Below are 25,868 nucleotides of genomic sequence, written 5' to 3' on the forward strand. Positions count from 1 at the left end.
GGACATAAGTTGGACATTCAGACAAAGGGAATGAATAGTACATAAGGAAGTAACTGTGGATTTGTCACATTACTTACATTTTCTGTCTTGTAGTCTTTCCATTTCTCTAGGCAAAGGAGTTAGCAGAACCCCACTTGTATTCATAAAATAAATTCTGCGTGTTATGCCTGACTTTGCTTTAGCAAATCTATAGACTTATAAAGAACAAATAGGAGGGGAAATGTAAATAACAATAAGTCTCTTGATCAAAGGACAAAATGTTGCGAGATAGTTGGAATTCCTAATGTTCTACTTCCATATTCTTCTAATATGACTCAAGAGTAATCTAAGGAATGAAGCATATTTTTCAAAAGTGTCTTCAGAATTTGGGCTGTGAAAATATGATCCTCATATGTATATTTATGCTTTTAAAAATAGTTACCTGAATGATTAAACATCATTTCCCATATGTTGAATAACCCCTATGCTTGAGAGAATGTTAAACTCTTAGTATTTAATAGTGAAAAGTACAAATATAGTGTGTGAATGTAGAGTCAACATTTTCCTTCAAAAATATCTTAAATCACTTATAAAGTATGTCCATGGATTTTATACACTACTTCAGTGAGAGTAAATATCCTTATGGTACTTTCCTTATTAAAAGACATTTATCGGGCCAGGGATTTAGCTCAGTGGTTCTGCCACCTGCCTCACAAGCGCAAGGACCCAAGTTCGATCCCCAGCACCAAAAAAAAAAAAAAAAAGTACCTAACACTTTAAAGTTTTGTTTTCAGAATGTTTTCACATCTTTGTGGTATTTTTCTCTTCTAATTACTGCTTTAGTTTAGCCTCTTCCTATATCATTGGAGTATCCCAACTAGTCTGTCTTACTTTCTGCTCTCCTCTTTTTTACCTTCTACATTGCTGCCAAAATTATCAAATATGTAAATAACTAGCAGAATTTTCATGTGTATGGTATAATAAATAGATTTTGTGGAAGACACTCAGGGAGAGATTGACACTGCTTCCACAATACTGCTACAGTGATTACTCTAAAATACAAAATTAATCTACTTAAAGCTTAGTAATTCCTTGTAACCTATATTGCTTCTTCTCAAACTTGAAATTTATGAGAATCACCTAGGGAACTTTTTTTTTTTGTACTGGGGATTGAACTTGGGTCCTTGCGCTTGCACAGCAGACTGCGAAACCACTGAGCTAAATCCCTGGCCCACCTAGGGAACTTTTTAAAATACAAATTCCCCAAGCCCTAAAAATTCTAATTCAGGGGATCCATAATCCAGGGAACCTGAATTTTAATGTCTTCCTTTTCATGATCTTTATGCATGTGATCCCAGAACAAGTTGCTCAGGAACATTGACTTTGGGATAAAGTGCAGTCTCATTAATTTACTGTAATTCTACTCATAAGTTGGCATCAGCTACCCTTTCTGTTCTCGTTTTCTATACTTTCCTGCATGGAACACCTTACAATCTAAACTACCTCTGTCTCATATAGGTTTCTCTGAACTTGGTTCCTATTGCTGAGCAATTGTATTAGTCACCTTTCTGTTGCTGGGATAAAATACCTCACATAAAGGAGAAAAATGTTATGTTGTCTCATGGTTTCAGAGGTTTAGGTCCATGGTCAGCTGGCTCTAAGGCAGAAACTGTATGGCAAATGGGCACAACAGAGGAAAGCTGCTCACCTCATGTCTGCTGGAAAGCAGAACAGGAAGAGAGGCAGAGAGGGAGATAGAGGCCAGGGGCAAGAATATACCCTTAAAGGTCATCCTCTTCTCCCAGTGACCCACCTCCAACTAGCCTCCGACTAGCCCCATCGCCTAACAGCACATTCAGCTGTGAGCTCATGGCCCGTTGATGAGGTTAAGGCCTCCATGATTGGATAACCTTCCAAAAACCCCACCTCTGAGCATATGAGCCTACTGGGGCACATTTTGTATTCAACCCATAACAGAGACCCTTTTGCTGTGATTGCTCCTTCTAGTAACTTGTTGGCCTAGCACACTTTGTTCAGTTTATATATTATCTGTGTAATATATTTCTGGACACACAGGCAGAATCAATCTTTTGCTCTTCTGTATTTCTGTAGTCTGTGTTTATTACATCGCACACATGCTAAATTATGCTTGTTTATATATCTTCCTCACTAGACTAAGAGCACCTTGAGGTCAGGCATGCCATTTTACTTATCTTAAACATGTAGCATAGGTTTGGCACACAATAAGTGCACAGTAAATGTTTGCCAATGATTAACAGTCCAGTAAAGAAGACAAGAACGGACTAATCCCATTTTTTTCAGTGAAGAGAATGAGGTCTTAGAAATTACATACAGTATTTGCTTACAGTTTCCTAGCTTGTGAGTATAGACCTAGGACTCAGTCAAGATATTTCCTAGCTTTTAGAGTTTATAGGAAAAACCATGACAGTAAAATTAACTCTTCCTTTTTTGAGCATTTTTTTCTTGCATCACATGTTGTTGATCTATTATGTTTAAAGAGAAGGTGTTTTAATAAGCTTTTCATCATGTTTATACTTTATAAACTAATGCCTTTTCCTCTAGGACAAGAACAGATTACTAGACATTAAGCTGTTTGTCATTTTCATATTCACCCACCTACACTCAGTTTTGTAATGCTTATTTGTATCCTTTGCAGAAGACATAGTGCCTACTGGGATGTTCACATATACTTGTTTAATTAAATTGACCTGATATTTATGTAGGAAGTACTTTATTTGCAACAATTAAGGCAAAAAGCTCTATGTATATAAGTATTCAAGTGGATTTCCATTGTAGCTTTGAAAGCTCAGTTTCCAGAGTTTAGATATGTTCAGCCTTGCTATAGACTTCTTAAGGTGTTGATGGAAGTCAAAGACCAGCTGCAAGTTTCAAATCTAGTATGCCTTAAAATGAATGTAGCTATGGTTTAAACCAAATGTTAGCGGTGAAATATTTAGTAGCAACTGTTCTTTTAAAAGAAACATTTTAGATAATTAGAGTCATCTTGTAATATTCTTATACCCAGCTGTCAGCTTTTTACTTTTTCTGCCAATATTTCTGGAACTGAAACCAAGAAATGGAAGTTAGGGTACCATACTTTGAAATAAATTATACATTTGAAAAAAATGTTACAAGATTTCCAAAAAGAGCTCTTCCGTTCTTCAAAAGATTTTTATAAAAAGCAAATATGTATCTGTAATAATCCTCCCCAGTATTAATCTGTGATGATAGGAACATTTGAGAAATGGAAGAATAGTCTCTATTGAAGATTATTAAAGTAAATTTAAGCGTTTTAATTCCAGTTTTGAAATTTTTTGTTACTATCTCTTAATTTTGTTACTGTAGGGAGTCAATATTTCACTATCCTTCCATTCTCCCCTTTCAGCTTTTGTTCTACTTTCAAGATACTCAGATCTGCATTTCCTATCACATCAGCTTTCAATAATGTTGATTTTTCACTGTATTAGGCAACAGTAATAGTAACCCCAACTTCCTTTCAAGGCTTTTTTTACACTAAGTAATAAAACTTACATTCTGTTTTAACCTGATATTTAAACCTCTTATATTTTGATTATATATTTTAGTAGTTGAAACTAATAGTATCAATATGATTATATAAAAGTGTTTCACTTTACAACCAAGTGAAACGCTATGGTTAGAGTTCTTTCTCTGAATCCATGTTAAGCATCACAAATAATAGTCTTAGCATTTAAGTCACACGGTTTATTTTTGTAGACATTCCTCATATTGCTCAAAATTGTGTTGTTTGATGTATGATTTTATTTTATGAGTATTTCTTGTTTTTTCTTCTAAAGTTTCCAATTACTTTCCTTTTTTTCCTATTGTGAAAATAAAAATATTCATTGTTAACCATGTCCTTAAAATACTGCCTGACTTGTCAATTCTTTAATTTTTTTCATGAGCACTTTACTTTGGCAATAACGATTTCATCTTCTAGTTTGGACTTAATTACTTTTTATGATTAATATAAAACTACCCCAGGACTTTCTCTTGTTTACTTGGCCGCTGAGTCAGTTTTCCCAGTCCTAATATGTGATATTCTTTCCCTTTTTTGACTTCCACTATTAGTTGGCTGTAGTAATTATTGAATTTAATCACCTTAGAATGGGCTCAGAAGAAGTAAAACTTTGAGAATCTAATTGTCTGGACATATCTTTAATTTTTTTTTCTTCCAACCTGATAGTTTTCTGGATATAGAATTTCTTGTCAAATTATTTTCTAACCTATTTTAATTACTCTATAGTTTTTTTATTTCTAATATTGATGAGAATAGTGTTGCCAGTCAGACAATGTATTCCTTTGCTGATTGACTGTTTTCTTTTTAGGTCTTTTATTGTTTAGTATAGACCTTTTTTTTTTTCTTTTTCCGGGTACCGGGTATTGAACTCAGGTTCTTGCGCTTGCAAGGCAGACGGTGGAACCACTGAGCTAAATCCCCAGCCACTATAGACTTTTTAAAGCATTTTATCTATGCAGCAACTCTTTTAATCTAAACCTGACTCTTCAGCTTATAAATGCTTTTATTTCTCTAATATTCCTTCCATTTTTCCCTGATTTCAGAACTCAAGAATGATGAGTATATGTTTCTTGAGCCTTATTGATTCAAAAGAGCTTTTTGCTTTTTGTTTTCATGTGTGTCTAGCAATATTCTAACATTATTTCCTTTTAATTTTGCAAATCTAATGGATGAAATGCTGTATCATTTAATTTTCATTTTTATTTTGAGTAAAGATGAGCAATTTTTATTTTGTTGGCCATTTGCATTACTTTTAATGAACTCACAGTTCATATTCTTTCGTGAAAAATTTAAGGCATTTCTGTTTACACAGTAGGAATTTACCCCTTTGTCAGTTATATGAGTGGTGAATAGTTTTTACTAGTTTTGTTATTGCTGATAATATTTCCCCCTACATATATGAATTATTTCTTATGTAGCTTTGTCAGTCTTCTCATTTCACTTTTACTTAGAGAAGACGTTTTTGTACATATTAAAAAATTTTTTATCGGAATTAATATGAGAAAATGAAAAAATGGAAACAAAGTCTTTGTAAATAGGGAGGGATGGAGGGGTTGAAGGGAAGCCAGGGGAAGGGGGAAAAATAAGAACCAAGAGAGATTATGTAAAGGTGCAAATTTCCAATGATGAATGTCATTATACTGTATACCTAAATTGTACCAATAAAATCAAATTAAAATTTTTTTATATTTTCTTATTTTTACATGTGTTTGCATTCTAAATAGGATTTAGTTTAATGTAAAATATAAATTAGAAATTTACCATTATTTTTTTTCAAGTATCTAGTTCTATATGGTCTTTTCTCTATTGATTTGAAATGACATCTTTATCGTACTGTTGTCTTTGTTTTTGAATTTTCTATACTAGTCTGTTGATCTGATTCTTGATGAGGCATTTTTCATCATTTACTTATTGTAATTTTTAATATGTTTTAGTATCTAGTAAGGCTAGACCTTTCTCACTTTCTCCTCTCCCCTAATTTTTTGAACAACTTTTTAAGCTTAATTTTATACATGTAACACACACATACCTTATTGGTGTTTTATTGGGATTATATTAAAGTGTACAAATCATCTAAAGGAGAGTGGACATCTTTATGAATTGATATCTTTCTGTCCAAGAATGTAGTATGAATTTTCACTTCTTCAAATCTTTTGTTTTTCAGGAGCATTTAAAAATACTCCTCATTTATCTTTTTTGTTTTTTGTTTTTTGAGACATGGTCTCGCTATGTAGTTCAGGCTGGCCTTTAACTCACTATGTAGCTCAAGCTAGCCTGGAACTTGTGGTGATCCTCCTGCCTCAGTAGCCACAGCCACTGTAATCCTCAGTGCTAGGATTACAGTTGTGCGACACCACATCTGGCTCCTTATTTATTTTAAGGAGTAGTAATTCAACATATTCCCTTCCAGGAGACTAGTTAATCCTACCAGGACCATCTATTAAGTAATCCTTCCTGTTACCTCATTACAGATTCTGTTATTTTTCCCTATATGAAATTGTAGCAGCTATTTGGGTTCATTTCCAAACTTAGTTTTATTCCCTGGATCTGCATGGGATAGTACTGTAACCTTTTTTTTTTTTTTGGTGGATCAAATCAGGCTTAAAGATACATGTATTGAGGCTAGTCTCCTCTCTGTTCTTCTTTCAGACATTTAGTATAAAGTTATTGTGAAACTCCTTAGTCTAAGAGGCTGACATAAACAGTACACACACTCAAAAAAACTAAAAACCATTCTCACTTAAAAAATTAGTTGTCCCACATAAATTATTAGCTTGATAGTTTTAATAGTTTTTTCACACATATACAAAACTAAATAGCATTTATTCTAGAAGCACAATGATCAATTTATTAAACAGAAATAAAATATTTTAGAAATTACAATGGTCATTTTATTTAAATCTGTAGCATACATATTAATATCCTCTCCTTTGCTTTCTCTCTATAAAGGAAGAAAACTTAGGGTTAGGAAATGAAAGTGCTTTAATGCTTGTTACTGTAGTTTTCACAATTGTGTGTATTTACCAAGAATCATAGAACTGAACTTTAATTTATACCTTAACACTGAAATAATAGTAACACATGCAAATAGTTTTAAATTTAAGATTGAAAGGTTAATAAAAACAGCAGTTCATTACTGCGCTTCCCTCCTGTTCCCTCTGCAACTTGCCTTGTCCCGTGCTCTTCAGGAAAACCACTTCGACATTTTTTAGCAGCTAACCTTATAATAATGGGGTGTGTTGCTCTCTGTTGGTCCACCAGTATTTGACATTATCTTTATTACAAATTTTAACTCCCATATCTTCCTTTGCTTTATCTCATCTTACTAATACAATTACTGGTTAAATCCAGAATTAGTGTTAACATTATATGACATAAAGTAATGAAGCAAATATTGCATGTGGCTATGTTTTTTCCTTACAACTTTGTTTTTTAAATTAAATAATTGCCTCATCTTAAAATCATGCTTGGTTACCATGATTCTGAATTTATTTTCCCATAGGCTTCAATCTGTCTTTGTAGTGACTCACCTGTGACAATTCATTTGGTTATTTTCCTGAGGCACCCTTCCTAGAGCCTTCATGCTTCTTGATTTAGTTTTGATTGCTCTGTAGATCTGTTTCATGGCTTAAGACTGGTCTTTGCTGGCATCCTGGAAATTCCCTATATTGTTTGCTGTGTTGAAGCTCTAATTCCTGTGTCCATACCTTTTATGGTTTACTCCTTCATTTTATAGGGGCATTTTCTCTAGTGGCTTCCTGCAGAGAGATAACTAGTAGGTAAATTTTTTAGTTTTTACATAGCTGAATGTATCATATTCTACCCTTAGAATCATGTAATATTTTAAATGAGTGCAGAATTCTAGAATGGTTCAAAGTTGTTTGTGCTAAGAAATTTGAAAATATTGATTGCACTAGTATCTTCTAGCTTTCAGGTCTGCTCTTTAGTCTTCTAGTGCCATCCTAGTTCTTAATCTCTGTCTTTCTCTGTCGCTGTCTCTCTCTGTCTGTCTTCCTCCCTCCCTCTCTCCTTTCCTTCCTCTCTCTACATCTTGACTACTTTTTTCTCTTCATGCTGGATGTTCTGAAATTTTATGATGGTGTACCTTGATGTTCCTCTTTTAAACATGTATTTTGCCATGTACTCAGTAGGCTATTTCTTTTTGTAGACTTAATTTTCTGCAGAAAATTCTGGACATTTTGCATTATCTTAGAGTTTCCTCCCCTCTGTTTTCCTTGTTCTCTTTGAAACTCCTAATCAGATATTAGTCTTCCCAGGTAGCTTTTCTAATTTTTTACCTTTCCTCTTATTTCTCATTTCTTTTTTTTCTTTTTTTTTTTATTTCTTTCTTTTTATTCCTCCTTTTTTTTTTTTTTTTTTTCCTTTTGGTACCAGGGATTGAACTTGGGTCCTTGCGCTTGCAAGGCAGGCTGCGGAACCACTGAGCTAAATCCCCGGCCCTTATTCTGCCTTCTTGAAAATTACCTTGACTTTTTCTTTGAGCTTGCACTGAGTACCACCCCCCTACACCGCCACAGTTCTTGTTCTCTGTTCTTACTGGTTTATTTTTTAAGGGTGCAAGATTTTCTCTTGGAGTATTTTAATTACACTTTCTTTGACATTTCCCTCTGTCTCATCTTTCTTTTCTTAGCCTCTTATATTTTGTTTTGGTCTCAGTTTTTAATATTAGAGACTTTCCTCAAATGCATTGAGATTCTTGGTTCCATTCATATTTAAAAGGCATTATAAAATGTTTGAAAACTCTTAAGTTTGAGAGCCAAGCTCTTTGCTGTTGGTGAACTATGCTATATGAAACCCCTGAATGTCACAGTCCTTCTCTGGGTTGGTTAGTTTGGGATTCTTTTCTGAAGAAAATATATTCTTCTATATGAGGCTGCTTACGTTTTAAAACTGTCCTGAAAAAGCAGCTTTGATTTTCATCAGACTTTCACATAATCCTCTGGTTTTATATCTACTTCTGTGACTGTTAAAACCCAAAGCCCCAGGGGCCAGGGATTTAGCTCAGTGGTTCTGCCGCTTGCCTTGCAAGCGCAAGGACCCGAGTTCGATTCCTGGTACCAAAACCAAAAAACAAAACAAAAAAAACCCAAAGCCCCTTGGGTTTAATTTTTCCAGAAATCATACTTTCTGATTTCTGGAGGATTGGGAAACTACTGGCAACACTAAGTGGTTACAGGAATCCCCAGTCCCAAGCCTTTTGAGGTTTCATGAGAATTTGCATGCTTCTTATCTTTAGGCACATAAATTTAGTATTCCTCAGCTCTGATGTCATTCTTCCCTATCTCATGTATTATGGTTTAGAGTTATAGTTTTCTAATTCTATCAAAGTGCTTGTTTTTCTAACTCTTATTCTCCTTATTTAGGAATGATTAGGGAAACAAAAATCTTTACTCTGATATTTTAAAATCAGGAGTCTATTCTATCCTTTTTATAAACACCCTGTTGTACAGCTTTTTCCCACTTCCAAGGTACAGAATGTATCTTGGACACATTTTTATATTAGTATGCACAGATCTATGTCACTTGTTTTAACTACTGTATAGTATTCCATAAAATGCTTTGTTGTGATGTATATAGTCATTCCCCTATTAATGCATATTTTAGTTCTTTCTAGTTGTTTTTGTGAATATTGCTGCAGTGAGTATTCTTTAGCCTACTTTTTGGTGAATTTTTACAAATACAGCCATATAATAAATTTCTAGCTCTAGGACTGCCTCATCTTAACCACTTCCCAGTCCAATTATTTAAATATGGTATGACCAAAAATTGCATATTTTTTCATTAATTTTTATAAGATAATAAAACAAAAATGACAATTTTACCAAATTTATTCAGTAATTTTTCTGTGTATGATATATCTTAAAACATTTAGTACACACTGCAACATTACAGTCTGGACAGTAGTATCTAGTCTCTTTCCACATTCTTTTTGTGTTACTGTCTTTCTTTGAACAACATACTTTACACTGTCGTGTTGACCTTCCTTTTTTTTCTGTGGGTGGTATAATTTCAATAAAATGTCTACCCACTAAAGGTAATGGTGAAGACATCAATGATGGACGGCTGGTTGGTGTTTTACTATTCCACAGTTTTCAGTTGTTTGGTTTGGGAATCTGAATTGTAAATGACTTTTTAAACTCCCTTGTTTTGAATAAATAACAAATGACTTCCATATTGTTTGGTCCAGAAGGTCCATAAATATTTCATAATAATATTTTTTCCCTCTCTTTTTGATCACAGAATAGCATGTTAGATGTTGGTCAAGTCTGTCAACACCACCCATAGAATTTTTATAATCATTGAGCACTGTTGGAATTTTTTTAGTTTTGTTTCTTCAAGTTCTATTATTTCCGCATTATGAATACAATAAGAAGATGTCTTTTTTGTCTTTCCATTTCATCACAGGGACATTTCCTCTCTGATAACCTAACATTTCTCCCTTTTTTAGTTTTTGCTTTTGCAGATCTTTTGGCACTTCCTTCCTATTCATTTTCAGTGTCCCAAACGTGTTTGTTTTGTATTGTAAATAATATTACTGAGTTCTGGAGAAGTATAAAAATTATATCTAATGTATTTATAAGAGTTTTTGTAGATTGTAACACAAAATTATAGGTTATTTTTCACAAATAAGCAAATTAGTAAAAGAAAATAACTAGAATTTAATTAGATTTCAACAGAAACAAACATGAAAGGTAAATACAACATTCTAAATTTTTTTTTTGGTACCAGGGATCAAACTCAGGACCTTGCGCTTGCAAGGCAGGCACCGGAACCAGAGTTAAATCCCCGGCCCACAACATTCTAAATTTTAAAAGTGTGCAAGAAATAGTCAATGTAAAACAGACACATGAGTGTATCTCATGCAAACAAGAATCAAGAGGCTGAAATGACACTTGCCTGAGCAATGCTCCAGATAGTCAATATGTAAACAAATCCGCTGCCCAAATGACGCTCAGGGTAAACTGTTAAGGGATTAAGAATATGTCTGTTTAAAATTTGAAACATATTGTAAAATTGCCTCCAAAAATATTTATATACTCACCAACAATCTGAAACCTATCTTTGCAATGACTAATTTTATCCAGTTTTTTAATGTGGTAAGTAATGAGACTGACATTGTTTACATTTGCATATTTTTAATCTCTTTGGTTAATTTATTGTTCAGTTACTGTAAGCTATATTTGAAACCTTTAAAAATTCTTTTTTCTGGTACCAGGGATCGAACTCGGGACCTTGCGCTTGCGAGGCAGGCGGCGAAACCACTGAGCTAAATCCCTGGCCCTAAAAATTTTTACTGGTATGTCTGTGCTATTTGTAAATTACAAAAAAGAAATTAGCTCTTTGTTGTATGTAATGTGTATATATCTTCTCAAGTTGCCAGTCGTCTTCCAATTTGGTTTATAGTATTTTTGTCAAACCAAAACCTTTTAACTAAAAGTTGGATGTGGTGGTGCACACCTGTAATCCCAGCACTCAGGAGGCTGAGGCGGGAGTATTGCCAAGAGTTGGAGGCCAGCCTAGACTATACAGTGAGTTCCAGGCCAGCCTAAACTACGTAGTGAGACCCTGTTTCAAAAAAAAAAAAAAAACAACCTTTGGGCCAGGGTAAATCCTTTGGGCTCAGCGGCAGTGTGCCTGCCACGCAAGTGCAAGGTCCTGAGTTCAATCCCCCATACCAAGAAGAAAAATCTTTTGACTAATGAGAATGTACATCTCTTTCAGTATAGCTTATTGATTCTATAGCATTAGTATCTAAACTATAGTTTTCTTTTGTCTAAATGATAACAAATTATAAACTGTAATGAAAGAGAATAATCCAGCCACCAAATTAACAATAACAAAAATCACTTAGAAATAAACTTAAGTACCAGAACCTTCATAAAGAAATATTTTACAATTACTGTACTGAGAAGGCAAAATTTCTTGGACAGGAACAAAAGCACTAGTCACAAAAGAAAATTTGATGAATAGGATTTAATCAGTATGAATAATTTTTGATCCTCAGAGGACATTAAGAAAATGAAATGCCATAGAATGGTGGAAAGTGTTAATACTCATAAGCGCTTGATAACTAGTATCCAGAATATATGAACAACCTTTGAAATCACCATTTAAAAAAAAATGAACTACATAATATAAAAATGAGCAGAAGACTCAGCCTTTTCACAGAAGATATTCAGATGACCAGTAAGTACATGTAATAATTTTCAATATTTGCATCAGCAAATGGAAATTAAAACCATAGTAAGGGCAGGGTGTGCAGCTGAATATGTGCACATGTCCAGGGTCCTCAGTTTAATTCACAGCACCCAGCAAACTAAAACAACAAAAACCATAGTGGACTATCGCTACATAGTGAGATATCTAGTAGAATAGTTAGATTTGAAAACACTGATACCTTCATAGATATGAGGATGTAGAAAATCTAGAGCTCTCATTTTTGCTGATGGGACTATAAAATGGTAAATCTTTAACTTTTTAATAAAATTAAACATAGCACTTACATGTCAGGAGGCCCCCAAGACCATTGCTAGATTTCACGTTTGCTAGGAACATTCATAGAACTCGACATGTACAGTAGTTACGGCTTTCTGACAAATTACAGCAGAAGGATGCAAAGCACAGCTAGCACAGGAAAAGTAACTGGGGCAAAATCCAGGGAAGATCAAGTGCAAACTCCCAAGGGTCTCTCCTGGTAGAATCCCACAAGACACACTATATTCCCCCAGCAAGAAATTTGACACCACCTGTGAAATGTTATATAAGTGAGGCAGGGAGTGGGGTCATGTGGGGCATAGAAGCTGAAGCAGGAGGATTGCAGCCTGAACTGCATAGAAAGACCCTGTCTCAAATGACCTAAAAATAAATAAGTGAGGCAGGCAAGCTCATTAGAGACTAAGTGTGCAGGGATTTTACTGGCGAATGATCACACAGTTTGCCTGGCACACATCCAAATTCTAGACTTCTGAAGGAAAGCAGTTATTCAGCATAAGCCATACTGTTGTAATACACAGTTTAGGCTCGGGAGCCACACTTACAAGATAGGAAGGAGGTGGAAATCCTTCCCATATCTAAGATTCAAGTTCCCAGACACCAATCTAAAACTAGCCTTGCAGACAGATCTTTTTAATGGTAAGTATCCTTTTAAAGAATGTTAACTCTTTATTGCAGAACTTACAACCCACCATTTCCTTATTTCCCTAACAAATAAAAGTATATGTCACCTGGGCCGGGGATTTAGCTCAGTAGTTCCACTGCCTACCTCGCAAGCACAAGGACCCGAGTTCGATCTCTGGTACCAAAAAAAAAAAGTATATGTCAACTAACAGTAGATACAAGAATGTTTGTTTATAGCCAAAGCTAGAAACGGCTATATATTGAACAACTGGAAAATGCATAAATTCTTATATATTTTGTAATATTATTTAGCAATTAAAAAGAACTACCTACTGAAAAATTAAAAACATGAGACGGGAATTTAGCTCAGTGGCACCGCACCTGCCTTGCAATTGCAAGGTCCTGAGTTCGATCCCTGGCACCAAAAAAAAAATTAAAAAACACGAATTGACCTCCGTACTATAATCAGTCAAAACATAAGTAAATTTTAGAAACACTGTTAAACAAAAGAAACAAAAAACAAAAGAGTATATACTTGTGAGATTCAACTGAATCAGCCAAACTAATCTATAATTAGAGGAAGCAATATGTGATTTCTGTGAGACAGAGAAATTAATTGGAAAAGATCATGATGGAATGCGTGTTGATGGAATATAAATTTAGTGCTACTTTGTAGGGATTTCAGAAAAGGCATTTGGGCTGAAATTAAAGGATGGGTGTGGTTGAAATGGCTGTGATTGGGAATAGAAGGAGAAGAAAGATCATGGACCCTGTTGACGAAAGCAAAAAAAAAACCGTAAAGGGAAGAGATTGATCTAATGAAATAAGAGTTTAGAGCAGCAGCACTGAACCTTTTAGACCATGCAGTGATGACAAGTAGCCCACTGTGGCACGCATGCCAGAGGTTTGCCACCACTGGTTTAGAGTAAGGGTGGAGCATAGTTACTATGGTTATGAAGTCTTGAGTCTGAGCCATGTACTATAGATACTAGAGATTCACCACATTGTCTCAGTTGAGTATCGTGTAATTAGATAATGTGTTTTAGGTAGCCAGTTCCAGTGATAGTATGGGTAATGAATTGGGGAGGGGAGAAGTTGAATACTGTGGGCTTACACTGCCCTTTAAATGGACTGTGCCCTTCTCATTCTTTACTTGTCAGAAATCCTTGTCATTCCATAAGTGTACCTCCCTTAAACACACACACTTTATACTATAGTACTGCATTCTTCCTTGTAGATTACAAGATAGTAAAGGCTAGAACTCTTAGCTTTTTCTCCTTCACTTGCATACATGTGTGAATATATTGTCCCTTTTCCATCGCTCTCCCTTCACTTCAATTGCTGGTATCTTACAGAGAGCAACTACTTAATAAACGCTTGTTGAATTAGATACAGGTCAGTGGCCTACATAAGAAGTCTTTAGGATCTAGTACTGATAGAGGATTTTGCAAAGGTTATGCAAGCAAAGAGTTAGAAATACTAAAAGTTCTAACTTTGTAGGTTGAGAAAATGGCAGTGTCATGAAGAATGCCCACACTTTGCAAACGCAAGGTCCCGTGTTCAATCCCTGGTACCAAAAAAAAAAAAAGAATGCCCACGCTTGAGTAATAAGGCAGAATAATGAGGTACCAATAAAAGAAACAAATAAAGGAGGTCATAAATCAAGCTTGAATTAAATTATTTATAACATCAATGTTTTCTTTAATAACTTGAACCTTTTAATTGTAGGGATATCTAACATAAAGTATAAAATATGAACCTAGGAAGTTTTGTTTGTGTGGGGGGTGGTTTTGATTGTTTGTTTGTTTTTGAGGGGAGGGGTTTCGGTTTTTGATTTTGGTTTTATATGCTGGAGATTGAGCCTAGACTCATATATATGAAATATATGGTCTACCACTGACCTATACCCCAAGAACCTGAATCTGAGAGCTTTTTAACACTTAACATTATGTAAATACACACTTTTAGAATGTTTTCTATGTATATTGCAATAACTTTCTAATAGATGATCAAATACAGAAGGGAGGAGGGATAGATTTTGTCCTGGGAAAATGGTATCCTGACAAGACAAAAGACCAGTACTGAAAATAACTAGGCTAAAGGTGGTTTTCCTGTCACCACATACCAGATATGAGAGTAGTAAAAACAGACGGATAGTTCTGCTAGTTTTGGAGTATGAGTAGAGGAAAGAAACATTCTGTTCCTTTTATTCAGAAAAGGAATTTCTAGGGTAAATTACTGGTTTCAGTAATAAGTTTCATATTCTGACCAAAGAAACATTTTTTTTACCCTGGAGATAATGACTCATGCTCTTCTCAGAATTTTGCTTTTGTGGAAACTAAAATGCACTCATAAATACAGCACTGTTGTTTGGATTTTAGAGCTAGTGATATTATTGAGTAGATTATTAATGGATAAGAACACTAATATTATAAACCCAGTTGTAAGAGAGGTACCAAGCACATTTTGATTAGCTTATTCTAGGAGGTGTGAAAGTATGTTTTTTTAAAAAGTGATAAACTATTATAATGTGGTGAATTATGCAATTAAAAATAGGACCTATAATTACATTTTTTAAAGTACCTCATCATTTTGAGGGGCTTGTGTCACAAGGTAAATTTGTAATTTCCAGTATTGACAGTGAAGATACTTTAAAGGTGTGTGTGTTTTGTTGTGTCCCTCAAAATTGGTATGAGACTATCAAATTACAATCATATTGCCCATAAAGCAACTACCAAATAAAAGGTTATCAGCATTGGCTAAAGTTGAAAGTTTATGTTCCAGTTTTGTTTTAAACTTAATTTTATAAAATATAGAGGCTTGAATGTGCCCTTTAGGTACCATAATTGATTCTATTACTCTGAATTTTTACTACATCAGGATATTCCATTATGTATTTGTCCCTGTAATTACTGTTTATTTTGGTACCCGAGATCGAACTCGGGACCTTCCACTTGCGAGCCAGGTGGCGGAACCACTGAGCTAAATCCCCAGCCCTTATTAAATTAGTATAAGTAATTTTTTAATTCTACACACTGAGTGGTCAACTGATGACATCGATTACTAAAAATAGAAATATTCTACTTACTGATTTCTTAAGTTGCTGTTTTTATACTCATTTTAGGTGTCATTCTCATTGCTCTTTTTAAGCTATAGTAACTGTAATTTCCAACATACTTGGTACATTGTAGTATAACAAGTGTGATTAAACAGTAAATGTTTGAAAGGGCAAAGTAAAGAATATCTAATATGTTATGTCCCTCTTATGCTTAAACGAATTCTGAAGTACTTGCACAAACCACATTGTCTTAAAAGATAGATTTTAAAAAATTATTCTTTTTTTGTTGTTGTTGTTCTTTTTTTGGTACCAGGGATCAAACTCGGGACTTGATGCTTGCGCGGCAGACACCAGAACCACTGAGCTAAATCCCCGGCCCTGAAAAAATTATTCTTACATGACTTCACATTGTTGTTGATATCATTGGTAAAGCTCCTTTCCACATCTTGGCTAGTGATGCATGTGCTTAAAATTAAGCTAACCTACCTCTGATTGCAGTTTTGGGAGATCTCTGTTCCTTTGCTTGCCAAATAGTTGTCTTCCCTTACTCAAGTTTTGTGTTAGTGAAATGCCTTTTTACCAGAACAAATACTGGAGAATGACAAATCATTATTAAAGTTGATCAATAATTGCTTGCAATGGAGTTTTTCGTCATTACTAATGTAATTCTGTTATTGCTAGAATATAGAAGTAGATGGCAAGCAGTTAAATCAAAATATAGTGTTATTGTTTGGTCTTTGTCATTTAAAAAGCAATTTTAAAATAAAAATTTTACTATATTTCATGTCTTTTATCCAGTGCCATAACATTCCTCTTAAAATATACTCTTACCTACAGGTACATGTGGGAAGTATTCATTGATATCTTACATTTGTTATAGTTTGAAAAAAATAGAACATTTTTGCATGTAGCTTTTACGAGTTTATCTCATTAAGTAAAAATGGAAAAATTTGTTTTGGTCTTTCAGTTTAGCATGTGAAATGCACAGATTAAAAATAGACATGAAATGATCAAGACGAAATTTCACTACAGTATACATTTTATGCTTTATATTTTTTTGTAAGTATGGCAATAATATATCAATAGATAAGACATAAAAGGAGAGGATACTTTTAAGAGATTACAATAATAACCTCTTAGAAAGGAAATCAGTTCAAGGACATAGGCTGAGATTGTGCTAAGAGGCAAAAGATAAAACAGCAAAGTGTAGATAGACAAAAATGTCAGGAGCTGTTTGATATGATAAACAAGAATGCTCAGTACATCTAAAGCCACATTTTTTCCAGTGTCTAATCTAATCTTGGTTATATATTAAATACCTTGTAATCTAAAATATGTTTTATGACACTGAATTTTATTATTGCTTAATTATGTAATGCAGGCCACTGGGGACTGTGCCCTGTGGTGAATGAAACTAAAAACAAGATTCTCCTCATATTTTTTGGTACAAGTTAACTAGTGACTGTTGCCATAGCACATACTACCAAAATTGAAATGACAACAGAAAATCCCTGCCTGCATAGAATTGATACACACATTCAAGAAGTACTCCACATTGGATTGTTTTCCTGCTGCAAAGTAGTAAATTGGAGCCTATATTGTACTTTCTTCCTTAACCTCTCAGTATTGTCAGAATCATCACTGTGATTACAGCAACAGTTTAGACCTTGTCATTCAATTTTGAAAATATTGTCCTTACAACAGCCAATTTAGGGCAACGATATATGAATATTTGCTTTAGTCATTATTTGTGCCTGGGATTATAGAATCATTGACACAAACACCATAGCTGAAGTTCTATGACACTTGGCCTCAGGAAGTAGAGAATTTTATTAGAAACAATAGACCATGCTGAGTCTTTATAACTAGTCCCTGATTCCCCCTCATCCCACCCCCAGATCATTTTGGCTTTCTGACAGCACAGATAAATCTGCTGCTTTTGAGATGTTGAGTTAGTAAAAAATGAAAATCATAGTCCAAAGAGACCTCTGTGAAATATATCTGAATGCAAATAGGTGAATACATTGTGTCTTATAGTACCCCCAGTCAGAACTGCTCTTCTGTGCATGTAAACTGCAATGAAGAGAGATTCATGGGTTTTACTAAGAAACCTATACCTGACTCAAGTTTCCCTTTGCTTGTGGTGGCAGTATAAATTTGCTTCACACAACTCTTCCTTATCAAAATAATAAGGTTAATCAGTGGAATGAGGCAAATTTTCATGCATGTAGATACCCCTGAAGGAATAGTACTTGAATAAGAATGAGTCCCAATGGCCTCGAAATTATATCCTCATCCTATGGCATAAGAAAATAAAGCAATCATTTTTGGTGAATAGGCTAAGGGGAACAGTGTAAAACCAAGAACCCTGCTCTACTGAGGAAGTCTTAAAAATTGTAGATTTCTCCCTAGGGTTAGTTGAACTGAGGATAATAGAGCACTGATCTCTGTAAGAGCAAAAACACTCAGGCTTTGGCTAGGACAAGTCAGGGCTTTTATGCATTGTACTCTTGCTACTATATACTAAATACGGATAGTATAATTTAAAAATCTAGGGGTTTCCAAAGTGTTTTTAGGTTCATTACTATTCGTTTGCTCTAGTTGTTGTTAAAGTTATAAAAGGCTGACTTTTTGTGAAGTGGTTAGCTTTTGCTTTTTCTTTGGCCAGAAAGAGGCACCTTTAATCCTGTCCACCTGACATGCCATTGCTCACAAGTCTGGCTGGTTAATAAAGAGGAATCAAAGGATTTCAGTATAAATATTCTAGAAAAATGAAGGCCAAATATTAATGTATTTCTCCATTTGAAGTATTTGTCATTCTTTTAGTTCTCTATTTTAAAATAATTCACCAATGCTGTCATCTTGATCTTGAAATGTAGTTTCGAGAGTTGCCTGATTTACTATTTATTTCTGACTTCCTGTTCTTTTATGGGAAACCTGCCTTTATTCAAGAAGATGCGAAAAGAAATATTTGCTAGAAAACTCTATCATTGTGAGATCATTTGTTTCCTATTACATTGTGTATTATGAAATGTCTCTTGTATTTTCCACATTGTATTTGCCTATCTTCATATTGCTGCTCTCTGTTGTGGCTTGTGTCTAGATGTGCCCCCGAAGCCTCATGTAGTCTTTTTTTTTTTTTTTGTCATGTAGTCTTTTTTGAAGGTGGCTGAATCTGGAATGTGTGGTGCTAGGATTAAGGATGTGTGATTATTAAACCACTACACTTGAGTGGATTGCTTTGGCACCACCCTAATCCTGGTAGTCTGGTTAAGATAAAAAGAGCAGAAAGCACAAGGTTGATTGTTGCTTTTCCTGCTTCTGCCACCACGAACTGTTGCCCCTCTGCCACCCTGGTTATGGACTGAACCTCTATGAACTGTAAGCCAAATAAAACTTTTCCCCTTTAACTTTGGGTGTCAAGTATTTTGTCTCAGCAACAAGAGAAAAGTAAGGCACACCCACCATCTTTTGGTTTAAATTCACCCTTAGTCTCTTTTTGAGCTTAAATTTTCAGAAATCTCAGTTAACATTTATGGTACACTGATATTTTAATTTTTTAAAATTTTTCTTGAGACAGGGTCTCACTATGTAGTTCAGGCTGGCCTTGTACTCACTATGGAGTCCACGCTGGCCTCAAACTCATGGCAGTCCTGCTTCAGCCTCCCGAGTGCTGGGATTACAGATGTGTGCCACCACAGCCAGCTAATATTTTAATTTTTAAAGACCAAATTGAGAAAGCTACTATACTTTCAAGATTTGGTATGGTTTATGTACCTATATAAAAGTTCAAATGCATGATTTACCTAATACAGAATCAAGTATTATCTTGATCCTAGATTAATGGCTCTTTACTATATTTGATTCTGCTATTCATGCTGGATGCTTTTACACTTTATATTTACTGCTAATCAAGTCTGCATCACTACAGAAGACATTTCTCACTTAGGTCTTAATCATTTATCATTATTTTTAAAAATTCAGGGCCAGAGATTTAGCTCAGTGGTACCACCACCTGCCTCACAAGCACAAGGTCCTGAGTTCAATCCCCGGTACCAAAAAAAAAAAAAATTTCATTTCAGATTAGGGAACTTTTGTCTTCCATGATACAATAAATCTCTGAAATATATTTTCACAGCACCTTTTATAGCACTATGAATGTGAATTTAATAATGAAAATTAATTGCAGCCCTTAAAGGAATTTGAATTTTCTAAATACTAGCCATGAGAACTTGATTTTCTACCCTAGAGTTGTAAAAGTCTTTCTGTCTCATTAAAAGCATGAGTTAAGTCTGTTTTTTCATAATTTGCTTGTAAAGGTCAGTGAAGGACAGCACTGTAAAAGAAATGGATAATACACATCCTCCCAGAGCTAGTGTATATTGCAGCTATCCTTTTAGACTTGCTCCAGCAAGCTCAGTCACTGTTAGAAGAAGAGAATTTTAGAAGGCCTAACTGGGGCTCAGGAATGTGTGCTGAAGGATCTTTGTTTCCCATTTATTGCCACAGAGAAATTTGTTTAAAATTATCCTTCTTATCCCTCAATTCTAATTAGTCTCTTGAGTGCTTTTGATTTTCCTTTGCAGGGTATCTTCCTGCATTTTTCTCTTGTTGTTCATATTACTGTTTTTTTCTTCAGCCACCCCCTCCCCTTTACATTTTCCTTGGGGTAATTTCAACAATTTAGTTTTCTACTTTTCTTGCTGTAAGATTTACGCCCCAGCCCCAAAGACCCTATCCCGGAAAACTTAGTAGTCTAGTAGGAAGTCAAACATGGGTGTATATAATAGTAAGAGTGTTGCCAAGTATGGTGGTTTATGCCTGCAATGGTGGAAGGCTAAAGCAGAAAGATCACAAATTTGAAACCAGCCCGGGCAACTTAGTAACTTAACATACCTTAACAAGATCCTGTCTCAAAAAGAAAAACTGAAAAAAAAGGTCTAGGGATGTAGTTCACTGCAAAGGTCCTGAGTTCAATTCCCAGCACCACTACCAAAAAGGAAAGATAGGGTTTAAACTACAATAGAAATACCTGGAAGAGGCTGTGGTAAAATTAGGAGAGAGAATAATTAACTCTAGAAATGTTTAAAGTAACTTCCAAATAGAAAGTCAAACCGTTGAATTATGAAACCCAATTTTAGTCACAAGTTTCAATAACAAATACAGAAGGAAATTTTTGTTCTGGTCTAGATCAGACTAAAGATTCACTTAGTAATTTAAAAATTAGGAATGCTGGTTTTTCTTTTCTAACTAGTAAGCAAATAAAGATATATAACTGAGTTATAAATTAAATATTTTCCTGTTGGTCTCTCTGAGAGTGGAAAATATCTTGGGAGTGTTTATTTAAATATTCAGAAAAACAGAAGTATTTGCTAAAAAAAAAAACCCATTGGTCATTCACCAAACATTTAAGCAGCTTCTGTATTTGTGAAACATAAATATCTGAAAAATACAGGCTGTTTGTTTTGGCAAATTGTGACTGTTGGAGATTGTTAGGCTGCCAACCAAGCGTAGATATTCCCTCTAAACTTGTAGATATGTATTTCAAAATAGTTTTCCTATTTTTAGTGGCTTACTGGTGCAGATATAATATTAATGTTTTTAAAATACAATGCTCTTTAACATAATGAACTTCTAAAGTCAGAAAAGATCTCTACTGTCCTAGACTGTGTTTATACAGACTCATAATCTGCAGTCTAGTAATAGTTTTCTATACTCAAATATTGTTTTAGATTTTGGTTGCTAAGGTTTGAGATGAATATTAGCAAAAGAACACATCAGTAATGGCAAGGAAGATGATGGTAATCTATCTTGCTTGAGTTGTGGTTGAAGGAATTTGGAGTAAAAATACCTAAGGAGAATTCTACTGGCTGTCAAGTATGTGACAAGAGAGAAAGCAGAACCAAGAAAATGAAGAAGACAGTTTTAAGAGCAGTAATGTTAGGGATAACTTCCCAAGCAGTCCACAAAATGTCCCTTACCAGCTGGTGAGCTCCCAACCCTTAAAAGTGCCCAATTAATTAATTGACTTCTAAGATACTTTCCTATTTCAATTCTGGCTTAAAATTAATTGGGGCCGAAATTTAGCTCAGTAGTTCCAGCACCTGCCTCACAAGCACAAGTTCAATCCCTGGTACCCCCCGCCCCCCGCCAAAAAATTCATGCTTTTCTTTTTCCTTCGAGAGAACTTAGATTGAAAATGTAGGACTGTAGTTGCAGAGACAGGGTTGGAATGACTTCTTAGTGTGCATTTAGAAAATTCCCCCGTTAATACCAGATAATTCCAATATCTTTTTAGGAGTCAGCAAACTTTTTTCTGTATAAGGCCAGATAATATCTTATGCTTTTCAGGCCATATGGTTCCTAGAGCGTCTGCTCAACCCTGCAGTTGTAGTGCAAAAGCCTCATGGGCAATATGTAAACATAGTTTGTTGGCTCTGTGTGTTTGTATTTTCCAATAAAACTCTGTTTAGAAAAGGAAGTTGTGAGCTGCATTTGACCTCTGAGTCATATTTTGACCACCTTTCCCTTATAATATGAAATCCAGAAGTAGAATGCAATGTAAATGGAGAAAGTCTTTCAATTTTGTTGATAGGTCTTCTTGGACTGAAAGAGTGTACATCAGGTATTCAAAATAATTGGTTTACCAAATTAATTAAGAGACCTTCCACTGTAAAAGTTAGCAACAGTGGAGAGTAAAGGTAAAAGACTATTTTCTACTCATCATTTCTTTTTTTTTTTTTTTTTTTTTTTTGGTACCGGGGATCGAACTGGGGTCCTTGCGTTTGCACAGCAGGAGTTGAAACCACTGAGCTAAATCTCCAGCCCCTCTGCTCATCATTTCTGCTATTTATTTCGTCCTTAAAAGAGCCTTTACTCCTGCTGAGCAGTAACGTCTACTCCTCTTGGACTGCCAAAATTACTGTAATTTTACCACTGGAATAAAAAAGGAAACAAAAGTCTCTGGTTATCAAGGTATCTGTCATATATTTTATACTGTTGAGGTGATAAGAAAGAGTTCATTATATCATCATTTGGTCCTTTGGCCTTTATACAGTATTGTAAAGTGGTGCCAGAGGTCAGTGCGACTAAACATAACAGAAAGGGATGCTACAGTAATAAGGCAGGTTGGTCTCAGTTGAAAAACGTAGCATTTTTTAAAGTGCTATATCCAACCTGATGGTTTTAGGACCAAAAGAACAACTCCCTAGCACTACCAAAGTGGCATAATCATGAAGAACTTTGCTACATTGTGTATTACAGTATAGCACAGTAATTGGTGTTTATAATGAGGACTGTGAGTCATCCAAAAAAAGAGTAAATTGTGCATTATATATACTCTTCTAAGAAAACAGGACTTCCCTAATTGAAACAATTTATTTAGACATAGAAAATCAGGATGAGCAAAACAGTTCTTAAGAGTTCTAGATAGTTGTGATTTGTTAGTCTGTGAATATTAGTCCTGGCATTCTGAGTCAACATAGTGGTTCCTTGACTCCTGAAATGCCTTATTTTTAGTAAGAACATTTTTCATTCTTTGACACCAAACCTTCAAGTTGCCTAGATTAATATTTCAAGAATTAATTTTATAGTGATTTATTCCCTTCTATTGCTCTACATAAGTTCTTTTGTAAATAGAATAATATGCATTTAAATTTGATAATTCTGTCATTTTTATGAGCATTTAATTTTTCTAATCTAAAGACCCCTTTATTTAAAATGTTATAAACTCAGATTTATTAATCCTAGATATTTTTCTCTAAATTCAGAGAACTGAGATGTAGTTTTTATACTTTAATGTTCATTTGATCATATCCTATATTCAAAGAACAATTTTTAAAAATAGCAGAATTTTTTAAATTATGGAAGAATATTTGTCTTTTTTTAGTTGAAAACATCTTTTTACTCATTGTACAACATGAAATCCAAACTCTTCAGCACAGTTTCATTATCTGGGCTCTACCTACTTTTTTTTTTTTTTGATACTGTGGATTGAACTCAAGACCCTGCGCTTGTGAGGAAGGCACTGGAACCACTGAGCTAAATCCCCGGCCCAACTCCTGCCTATTTTTTACCACTCCTTCTTTGTCACATACCCCACTTGTTCCCATGCACTTGTAGACTCACGTAATTACAAAAAGAAAGCTTATATTGCTGGTAACAGTCTGCCATCTTTTATGGTTGCTGGAAGTGCACATTCACTCTTGTGGCCATCTAGACAGACTGCCCTCTTCGTCCAGTTATCCTCTGACCGAGCCACTTCCTATGAACTCCCTTCTAGCCAGGTATGGTAGCACGTACCTGTAATCCCAGCACTGGAGAAGCTGAGGCAGGAGGCCAGCCTGGGCTACACAGTGAGTTCAAGGCCAGCCTGAACTACATAGCAAGACCCTGTCTCCAAAAACAAACACCCTCTTTTAATCCATAATGATGTTCTGAAATGCTTCACTGAAGTCTTCACTCATCTCTTCAGACTTTTTTATAGTTCATAGTCTGTCTTGTAACAGCACATGGTTAAAGTTGTTCCCCAGTAAACCATGGGTCTCTCAACAGCAAAAGGGAAAGTATCTTATTTACTTTTGTCTTTATATCACACTTAGCCTAGAGCTTGGCATAAGTAGATATTTCTCAAAACAGGAAGGAGGCAATAACAAGGGATTCCTCACATCTGAGCTATAGACAGCTACACCATTTAAATAGGAATCTTGGGAACCTGAGGAACTGGAAGCCACTAAGCACCAGCATTTGAGCACCACCGTATTGTTCCAGGCTTTTGTGTGAGCTTTGCATGACGAGTACTACCTTCACATATCAGCACTAGAAACTGCCACTGCATGTCGAGCTCATTTGCTGTCTCTCTTGGTAAAAGAAACCAAGCTCCTTTTTCCTTTCTCCACCTGATGCCAGCCCTGGATAATTCATAATAGCTTGGAAAGATAATGTTGATAATAACTTAACAGGTTTGTTAATAATATTTAACATTTATTGAGTGCTTTCTGTGTGCCAGTTTTCTTGGCCTAAATCTTTTTATGTATTACTTCATCTGTTCCTCACAATGACCTGATGAGGTAGATGCTTATCATGCCAGTTTAACAACTGGGGAGAATATGAGGTTCAGATGAACTCAACTGCCCAGTGTCACACAGCTCTTGACTAAGGTAGCTGGAATTTGAATCTAGTGAAATTTTAGAGCCTATTTTCTTATACACCACTACAGAATATTGCCTGGCCATAACTGTAGATCAAACGGCGTCATGATTATAATATGCTCTTTATTTATTTATTTTTTTGGTACCAGGGATCGAACTTGGGACCTTGCGCTTGCGAGGCAGGCAGCAGAACCACTGAGCTAAATCCCTGGCCCTGTAATATGCTCTTTAAAATCATCTAGACCAGGGTTCAAAATACATTTTCTTGTGGCAAGTAACTTAACTTCTGACCTTTGCTTTCCTCATGTGTAAAATGGTAATTCCTACACATGAAAGGGTTATTGCCTGACTAAGTGCACGGTGCATGCTAGACAGTAAAATGTTAGCTCCACTTGCCTTTTCTATACCTCTGTATGTGAGCTCTGGGATAATGGTTTTATATGGACTAAGGTCTGGCATGAGAAAGCAAATAACCATTAGACAAGTAAGAGAGTTAGTATCTTGTCTTCTGAATAGTACCTGCCTTCCAGAATCTACAAGTATTTTATGGCTATGATCACATTTATTCTTTTTATGAAAAGGGTGTTCTTAAATATTTAATAATTATATTAGTCACCTGTAAATATCCTATAGAATAAGGAAGAAAATCAATAGTTTGTCTACTATACTAAACTTCTCTCTTACTAATTCTTAGGGAACATGTGAGACTCTGTGGGTTATTTATTAAATAAAATAGTTGCCCCAGTGATTCTATAAAATAAATTTCTTCTTTCAATTCTTTGTTGGAGGCAAGAAGAACCTGGAATCCAACTCCAGAAGGAGGGGCAAGCAGTCTAAAACTCGGTAACATTTAGGTGACAAGCCACTTTTTACTTTTTATTTTATTGTTTGTTTTTTGTGTTGTTGTTTTTTTTTTTTTGATACCGGGGATTGAACTCAGGATCTTGCACTTTCTAGGCAGGCATCAGAACCACTGAGCTAAATC

General features: G+C 35.0%; 1 protein-coding gene across 5 annotated transcripts in view; it reads left to right on the forward strand.

Moving 5' to 3' along the window:
* Pik3ca (phosphatidylinositol-4,5-bisphosphate 3-kinase catalytic subunit alpha) overlaps positions 1–25,868 on the forward strand; it is a 74,657-nt gene that overhangs the window by 13,507 nt on the left and 35,282 nt on the right. Inside the window, exons 1-2 of one of the 5 annotated variants that reach the window (XM_087186549.1) lie at positions 21,399–22,709; positions 25,672–25,726. The exons of 1 other annotated variant lie outside the window; for it this stretch is intronic. The gene's annotated coding sequence lies outside the window, so the exon portion shown is untranslated. Of the gene's footprint in view, positions 1–21,398; positions 22,710–23,611; positions 25,738–25,868 lie in introns of those variants that run through there. 3 more of the 5 variants (XM_087186550.1, XM_087186551.1, XM_087186552.1) reach the window with 3 other exon arrangements.

The sequence above is a fragment of the Heterocephalus glaber genome, unplaced genomic scaffold (assembly GCF_053883595.1).
Source record: "Heterocephalus glaber isolate CG9 unplaced genomic scaffold, H.glaber_assembly_v1.0 deba00001504, whole genome shotgun sequence".
In the NCBI taxonomy this organism is placed as follows: domain Eukaryota; kingdom Metazoa; phylum Chordata; class Mammalia; order Rodentia; family Bathyergidae; genus Heterocephalus; species Heterocephalus glaber.